The sequence below is a fragment of the Miscanthus floridulus genome, chromosome 8 (genome assembly GCF_019320115.1).
Source record: "Miscanthus floridulus cultivar M001 chromosome 8, ASM1932011v1, whole genome shotgun sequence".
Taxonomy (NCBI): Eukaryota; Viridiplantae; Streptophyta; class Magnoliopsida; order Poales; family Poaceae; genus Miscanthus; species Miscanthus floridulus.
Genome location: NC_089587.1, coordinates 227,543,658 through 227,553,319, shown reverse-complemented (window position 1 = coordinate 227,553,319; position 9,662 = coordinate 227,543,658).

Genomic DNA, 9,662 nt, shown 5'->3' with positions numbered 1-9,662 from the left:
TCTGGGTCCCACCACGAGAGCACTCTGAGGAGGTCTCCACACTTGGGAGGATCTGCACGTTTCACTGCCAGACGGGACACTCAGATGGTATTGCGTATTGTATTGTATTGTATTGTTCCATTTCTGTTGGTATTGCGTATTGTATTGTTTGAATAAATACACTCTCACTACTTATTCACTAAAACAGAAAAAGAAATAAGCATTTGTCATTTCTCTGATCGCTTCAAATTAGTAGTCACTGATGATTTAGCTAGTTAATGTATTTTTGCTCAAATCATGAACTTGAATTTTGTGGGTCGTTGCAAAAGTTTGAACCAAACCTGAGAAATAGAATGACATGATTAGCAAAGAAATGAGTTTGTTTCTATCCAGCCATGAGCGAAGTTTAATCTGTGGAGAATTTCTTTTAGAAAATGATATAAAACCTGCTTAGGATTTTTCTGTGGCAAGAATACCTACCAGAGCCACATATATATATATATATATATATATATATATATATATATAGTAGCCGGCTACAAAATAAGTTATTCTGTAGCCACCTCCATTTACTATAATTTTATATACTAATTTACCATAATATAAATACATATTTACGATAGTTGGGTTACTATAACACATGGGGATATTTACCATAACATTATATTAAATCACTTAGTAAGGAGTTACTATAATCTCGTAAAATAACATAGTAATTATCGTAACTCAAAGTGGCTACAGAATAAGTTATTCTGTAGCCAGCTACAGGATAGTAGTTCTATATATATATATATATATATATATATATATATATATATATATATATATATATATATATATATATATATATATATATATATATATATATATATCATACATGATAGAATGGTAGGAAAACTCCACTTTGCTGCTTGCAAAAATGTTGAGCTTTGTCAAGCTTTTGTGAGTCTTAGTAGAGAAACTTGTCATATTCCTAAGACCGAGAATCACGAACACCCACATATATTTTTGCTATTCTTACACCGAGAATACGCAACAACATGCCCTTTCCATGCAATAAATACTCCATGGCAATCATTATTGTTTATCTAGAATATCTCTTGCAGGGATCATGGCTAGTAAAAAAAAAAGAGCAAAATGCTCTAAAAGAAAAAAAGGGAGAGAAAAAGAAAAGAGCAAGTGCTCTAATTATGAACCAGCCATGACTCCAAAAAGAGATTAGAAATGCCATGAAAGGAGTATCCACTACCATCACTACCACACACATGCACATTCTCGGTCTAAGTCTATGACTTGTTGCTCCTTTGATCCAATTGTTTGACTTAGCAATATTATATCATGCAAAGTATGCCTCACTTTTCCTTAACCCATAAACTCCACATAAGCTTTAGAGATAGGAAATGAGAGCAAGGTCTGAGAGATATATTCCACTCACATATATTATATGAGAGACCGAGTATGCCACAGAAAAATCAGAAGTATGATTTCTTTGCGAAATATTCTAAAACCTCCACATGATAGGACTTAGCAACATGGGCATGGAGAACAAACCCTCTTTCTAGCTGGTCTGTTTTCTACTATTGGGTAAGGTGAAAATTATAAGCCCCATAAGATGAAGGTGAAATGATTATAAGTTTTTGCATTAACATGTTAAATCAAAAGTTGATTGCTAGTAAGAAGTTGTTTTGTATTACATTCCCAGTCTTTGCTCAGGGACGAGCAAAAGGTAAGTTTGGGGCAGTTTGTTGATGGTCACTAAATGCCTATTCTTATCATCAACAAATGACATAATTCAAGTGGAAAATGCAAGTCGAAGGTAGGAATTTGGTTATTACTAATGGAATTCCACTTGTACATGAGTTTTATTTGGATGCAGGGCAAAATGATGAAATTTGGCAAAGTTGACACGTTAGAGGGCCACCCGTGCCACTGGGTGCCAAATGGCAGCCAGTGATAGGGTGGGTGCCCCCCCTACAGGGCAGGCCACCCCCCTCCCCCCCCACGTGGCCAGTCCACGTCACCGATCCACGGCATTGCCTCCAGGAGCACTCCCCACCAGTCCAATTCATGTCGGTTGCATCAAAGGGCTATCATTACACTAGCCTTGGATCCATGGGCCCACCGTCATACTCACAAGGCACCCAAACCGACTTTGGAACCGCCAAACCTGCATCCACCGACTTGGGAACCGACTTGGGAGAGCATCCATCAGCCGTTGATGTAATGTCGGTGCAGATGGAGGGCGGGCGCCCCCCCTAGGGTGGCCGCCCTACCCCCGGCGTCCACCGCCTCCCTGGCTCTACCTACAAGTACCCCCTAGGTCCCCTAGTGCTATAAATAGCCCCCTCGACTTCAGTTGTAATCAAATTAGAGAAGAAAATAATAGAATTAGTCTCATTGCTTATTAGTGAGTTTGAGTAGTGAGAGTAAGAGTGAGAGTGAGAAGTGAAGAGCTCGAGCTAGGAGAAGTCTTCGGAAGTCTCTGGTATAGCTCTTGTAATTCCTCTTGTATGATACTTGGTTTTTAGCAATATAATTTTCTTTCCAGTATTTACTTTCTAGCATTTACTTTAAGTATTCATTCCAAGTACTTACTTTAAGTGTTGCGATATTGTGGTGCTGCGATAGATACTATATTGTTATCCATTTAGTACGGGATCTTCGCCGCTAGTCGGTGCTCTAATCTTAGCGCGAGGTTAGAGTAGTAACCAATAGTGTAAGCGTGGTGCTTAGGCTAGAAGTTACCTTGGATTGTGGTTAACCCCACGGATAGTAGTGGTAGGTGCTAGGTGGTGACAGCCCTAGGATCCTCTGTATTCCACCATTTTCGGGTTAGTTCTTAAAGCATAGGGCTATTCTGGTACGTCATAGCCCGTTGAATTGGGAACGCGCGTACGCCCCGAAGTACTAAGTGGATTCAAATACTTGTATCTTACACTCACTCAGTGATCATTTACTACCCAATTATCTATTGTTTCTCTCAATCTCAGGACTAGTTTATCTTAGTTATCATTTACCATTTTGCTAGTCATGTTTATCTTAATATCGTTATTGTTCTTAGCATATCACTAGAATTACCCTAGCCATACTTAGCTTCCCTGTGGAAATAAATACGATACTTGGTACTCCCAAGTGAAGTGCTACAATCGATAGATTCTGTGCGCTTGTGGAATTATCCAATAGACATACGAATTATCAACATGAGTTTTTAGTGTCGGGATTGACAACCCCGTTAGTGACGCTAACAAATACCAACAGTCTTCTAAGTTGTCCATCATAAGGTTCCCATAATCATAGGCTTTTAAATCATCTTGTAACATAATGCGCCTTGATCCTGCCTTAACTTCCTAAGGTAAAACGGCTGATGTGGCCGTAAACTAACTCATAGGGCGAGCATTTAGTTGATCCGTGGCAAGACATTCGATAAGCCCATAGAGTTTCACTGAGAGTCAGATACCACTTCCTTGGTCGATCAATAATCTTCTTTTTAATCATCTTGATCAGGATCAGATTTGACGCTTCTGCTTGACCATTAGCTTGGGCATAGTATGGAGATGAATTCAACAGCTTGAAACCAGTCTCGGTAGCAAAGTCTTCGAATTCTTTGGATGTAAACATCTTCCCTTGATCTGTCGTGATGGTCTGAGGGATGCCAAATCGATAGATGATATGTTCTCGGATGAATTCAATCACATTGGCAGTAGTTACCTCTTTCAAGGGAATAGCCTCAACCTATTTGGTAAAATAATCCATTGCTACCAAGACAAACTTATGCCCTTTGCTTGAAGGTGGAAAAATCTGGCTAATTATGTCGATTCCCCATCCTCTAAACGGCCATGGCTTAATGATCGGGTTCATAGCCGATGCTGGAGATTTCTAAATGTTGCCAAACTTCTAACAGTCTTGACAACCTCTTTAGTATCTGAAACAATCTTCTAGCATGGTCGGCTAATAATAACTAGCTCTTCATATAATCCATTTCATCTTATGAGCTGACTGATGTGCACCACAAACGCCTTCGTGAACTTCGCCCATTAGCACTTTCGCATCTTCTTGTTTTAGGCATTTGAGTAACACACCATCCACCGATCTATAATATAGCTGGTCATCAAAGAGCACAAACTTAGTAGCTTTATATCTCAGCTTCCTTGATACCTTCTGTGATGGCTCCTTAAGATATTCAATAATTTCTTTCCTCCAATCATCATCATCGGCAAAATCACCATTATAGATTCCATAGATTTGCCGATACCCTAGAAGCACTCTGAGCTAGTCGATTTGCCTCTTGATTCTAACATCTAGGAATATGCTTGATTGACACAGAGGAGAAACCATCCAATAATTCCTGACACCAATCATGATAATCTTTTAAGGTGTCATCCTTACATTCATACAGGCCGATCAATTGATTGATCACTAATTGAGAGTCTCCAAATATATCAACTGCTTCGGCCTTTACTTCCATAAGAAGTTGAAGTCCTTTGAGTATAGCCTCATACTCAGCTTGATTGTTAGTGGACATTGGCTTTATTGGAAAAGCGAACTCAAAAGTTTCCCTCCGAGGCGAAATAATCATAATGCCAATTCCACCACCTTGCTTGCACGACGAACCATCAAAGAATAGTGTCCATGGAGTAAAACTGATTGTACTTATGTCTTTCCTATGATGGTGAGTAATGAAATCAGCCATTACTTGACCTTTGACTGCTTTGGCCGATTCATACCTCAAGTCAAATTTTGACAAAGCAAGGATCCATTTTCCTAATTCTCCCATTTAGGATAGGCATTGATAACATGTGCTAGATCACATCAAACTTGGAAACCACCGTGCACTCAGCAGATAATAGATAGTGTCGTAACTTAGTGCAGGAGAAATATAAACACAAGCACGATTTCTCAATGGGAGAATACCTCGTCTCAGGATCAAGGAGCCTTCTGCTTAGATAGAAAACAACTCGCTCTTTTTCTTCGAATTCCTGAATCAGGGCCGAACCAATGGTGTGGACGTCGGCCGATACGTACAACTTGAAGGGCTTACCCTGTTGAGGAGGAATCAACACGGGTGGAGACTTCATATAGTTCTTGATTTCTTCAAACACATTTTGTTGCACTGTCACCCCATCTGAACTCTTGATCATGCTTCAACTTCAACAATACTGAGAACGGCAATATTCTCTCTGATAGATTTGATATGAATCTTCTAATGAAATTAATCTTGTCGATCAAGGATTAAAGCTCGGTCTTATTAGTTGGTGGTACTGACTTTATCAATAGCATCCATGCTCTTCTGACCGACTTCAATTCCTCTTTCATGGACCATGAAACCCAAAAACCATGTCCAGCTGGAAACACCAAATGTACACTTGTTTGGATTCATCTTTAGACCATATTTCCTTGTACACTCAAGAGTCGTTCTGAGATCTTGAAGATGTTCTTGGATAACTCTTAGACTTGATGACCACATCATCAATATAGATCTCAACTATTTTGCCGATCAACTTATGGAATATAAAATTCATAGCTCTCTTAATAAGTTGGACCGGCATTCTTCAAACCAAATGTCATTACCACCCACTCATACAATCCCAAAGAACCAGGGCATCTAAAGGACAGTTTTGTGAATATCCTCCTCTGCCATAAAGATCTGATTGTACCCTGCATTGCCGTCCATGAAACTGATCACTTTATGACTAGCTGCAGCATCGACTAGCATATCGGCAACTGGCATGGGATAACCATCCATGGGGGTAGCCTTGTTCAAGTCCCTGAAGTCTATGCATACTCTCATCTTTCCATTCTTCTTGTACATAGGGACCACGCTTGATATCCATTCTGCATATCGGCGCTACCGTATGAAATTAGCCTCATATAATCTGGTAATTTCTGTTTTCACATCTTCCATAATCTGAGGCTTGAGTCTTCTTGGAGCTTGCTTGAATGACCGATATCCAGGCTTGATTGGTAAACGATGCTCTACAATTGAACGATCAAGACCAGGCATCTCGTGATACTCCCAGGCAAAACAATCTCTGAATTCCTTCAACAATTCTATCAATTTTAATCTAAACTCAGGATCTATCTTCTTACTAATATACGTTGGTCTAGGTCTATCACCAAGTCCAATATCCACTTCTTCCATCTCATCAACTGACGTAAATCCTTTGCCTAGCTTGTCTTCAGTATCATCAATTGGAGAATCCATTAAAACAAACTCTCCTAGCCGATTGCTGGTATCGGTTGTTGGCCGTCATCATTGAGACTGACGATGCCTTCATCCCAAGTCTTCCCGGAGAAGCATTTGATTCCTTCAAAGTTCCACCTAGAGGGTTCGGCTAGTGCAACACTAACGGAGGTATCAGCCTGGACCACTTCAATGGTGTCCCCTATCCATTGGATGACACATTGATGCATAGTGGACGGGATGCAACAGTTGGCATGAATCCAATCACGACCAAGGAGTAGACTATAAGCACCTTTTCCATCGATGACAAAGAAAGTAGTCAGCATGGTCTTACTTCCGATTGTCAATTCGACATTGATTGCCCCCCTTGTGTCGGATGTCTTTCTACTGAAATCCTGAAGCCTAACATATGTCTTTAATAGGTCATCATCCCCTTTTCCAAGCTTTCTGAATGTAGTGTAAGGCATTAGGTTAACAGCGGCTCCTCCATTGACTAACATCTTGGTCATTGGTTTTCCATCAATAAAACCCTTGAGATATAAAGCCTTCAAATGTAGATGCTTCTCTGGCTTATCGAATATCGCGCTTTCTGCCTAGAAAACCAACTGCGTAGCAGACTCTTCTTCATCATCATCTCTGTCTTGATCCATGGGAGCTCTGGACTCTGCTGGCAATATGAATATCGCATTAGCCGATAGAGCTTTCTTACCTGGCTATCGGCTTAGGTCGCCAAACTTGGTATCTATTTTCTTTCAACTCCCGATTCCTTAGGCGTTGAACTCTTCTCTTCTGGCTCCTAGTTAATCCACCTGGACACCACTAACCATCTTGCCAAACATACTCCTTCTCCTCACAACCGGCTAAACCTTGTTCAACCACTCTTTTTCCAAGCCGATCATGAACATATTCCTTTTTTATGCGCCGATCCATGTTCTGTGGATGATCCAAACGCTCATACACTGACCGACGGTTGGTTCTAGATTGCCTGTACCCCTTGTACTGGTTACTACATTCAGGACAATCATTCTGGGTAGGCAATTTCAACCCTTCATTCCAACAATATCGAAAGAAAGGACAACCCCAATGTGATTCGTCTTGCTTACTCTTGTTCCTCTTTCCATCTTGCTGGAGTTTGTCATCTTTCAGCCATCTCTGATAATCTTTCTCATTCTGACTTTGCCACTTGTTCAATAAAATTTGAGAAGTCGGTCACCTTCGCATAGCGCCAGCTCTTGAAGTTTTAGCTTCACCAAATCGGCTATTTTGCTGATACCACCTTCTCTGGACTTCTCGGTACACCTCAGCAGTCATCTGTAACTCTGGATCTACTGCTCCAGACTTCTTAGCCTTCTCGAAAGTAAGCACCTTGACTTTTCCTGCTGACAACGTAGCTGAAATCATATTCTGAGGAAAAGGATGATCTTCAATATCCATCTTCTTCTTGTTCTTGTCTAGACCAATCTTTGCCTGTTCGATGGCTCTTTGAAAGCAATCACGAAAGACTTTTCACTCAGTTAGTATGATGGGTACTAGTATCATGATACTTGCAGTACCTCCTTCTCTTAAGCTCTTCGGTCGAAGGTATCTTATGACCTGCTGTTAATTTGATATGACATTTTTCAAGCAGCAAATCAAAGATCCTGTCAGCCTTGGTGATGTCGAAGGCATATCTATTATCATTACCATCATCCTTCAACCATGGCAGGAATTCTACGCATTTCCAAGTCCACTCAACTGCAGCCACTTCTTCTTCTTCATCAGATGAGCTATATTCATCATAGATTGTAACATTCCCACTCTTCTAAAATCTACTGCCACGTGGAGTTGGATATCTGTTCTGGGATTCAATACTGGCTATCCGATTAGCCAACATTCCCTAGGTTCTAGAACTCTATCCTAGTCACCTTTTCTTTGAGTGTCGGTTGTAAGCCATGAATTGCAATACAAATCAGCTCATCTTCAGTCAAAGCCAGGGTATAGCATTGATTTCTAACTTCTCTGAACCTCTGAAGGTATTGTACCCCTGACTCACTATTCCTTTGTCGTAGGTCCACCAGATCGCCAATGTTCTTTTCCATGAAGCTAGAATAAAAGTACTGATGAAACTTTTCTTCCAATTCCTCCCAACTCCTGATGGAACCATATGGCAATGATGAAAACCATGAGAATGCAGATCCGGATAGAGACAAAGGGAACAACCGCACTTTCAATTCTAGAACTGAAGCAGCATCTCCCAACTAAATAGTGTATCGCTAATATGCTCTCTAGTTGAGATTGAATCTGTCCCAGTGAACTTGGTGAAATCTAGAATCTTGTAACGATGTGGAAGCGGTACTTGATCAAATGATTCTGGATATGGCTTCTTGTAGTACGTTCCCACATTCTTCGGCTTAAGGCCGAATTGACGCTGCATCATATCAGAGACTTGCCCTAAAAACTGATTCACCTAAGCTTCATATAATGCATCTGGCCTGTTTGGAATTCCTTGGCCATCCTGGTATCCAAAATTGGGTGAACCATTAACAATATTTTGCTCCTGATCATACCCCTGATATGGCACTGAGGTTGCTTGTAGGTCTTGCAGCTGATGGAGGTAATAAAAGAATTCCTCTGGCGTTCGGCTGTTGCGCTGTGGAGGGCTGCGCTGAAGGTGGTGTAGCTTGGGGGTTAACACTGGTGCCTCCTCCTTGCTCAACACTTCCAGCTTGATCACCAGGTGCTACGTGGACTGGTGCTGGCTTCCTTGTAAGAGAATTAGTATATGATGGTCCTCTCTGATCGACTGGCCTTCCATACATGACTTCCTTCATCGCATTTGTCAATGTATTAATGAATGTCGTATTATGATCATTAAGAGTCTCCGACATTGCTCTGCCAATCATTTTAGACATCTGACATTGTGCATTTGCAGCATCTAGACCCCGTTGTACTTCCATAAAAGTTCTTGGGAACTTGGTCTTCTGGTAGATTTTCTTGTCACAAGTACGCTCGTATGGCAGCAATAGCTTTAGCTCGTACTCATGAATCGCCTTCTCCACGTCCGCTTTCATCTCTTTAGGCAATTCATCCTTGGTGACGTTGAAGATCTCGTCGTTATCCATGTCGATGATTGTGGTCCCACTAGGCGTGCCAAAAAGATGTGTCGACACGAAAAGCTCGCGCCGCACGTCTTCGGAGGCCTCGCTGGGATCCACAGGGAGCACCGGGGCTGGTAGATCCCTAGACCTCAGGTCGCCTTGGGCGGATCGGGTTGCTGGCGTGCCAGTCAATTTGACCCTACAATTGACAAGGAGACGAACGAGTCAGTAACACAAGGCGAAACATGTCGGTCTTGTTACCAGACAGTTCCAGTGTACGGCTCTAGGAGCCAGTGATGGAGGCAATCGACTAGAGAGTCGACGCCTTAGCATGAGAGCATAGATAGAATGTAAAGAGTAAACTGAAACAGCTGTTCAGATAGGCATGTAAAGCGACAGTTCATTAGCCGATTGAGTTTAGTCGA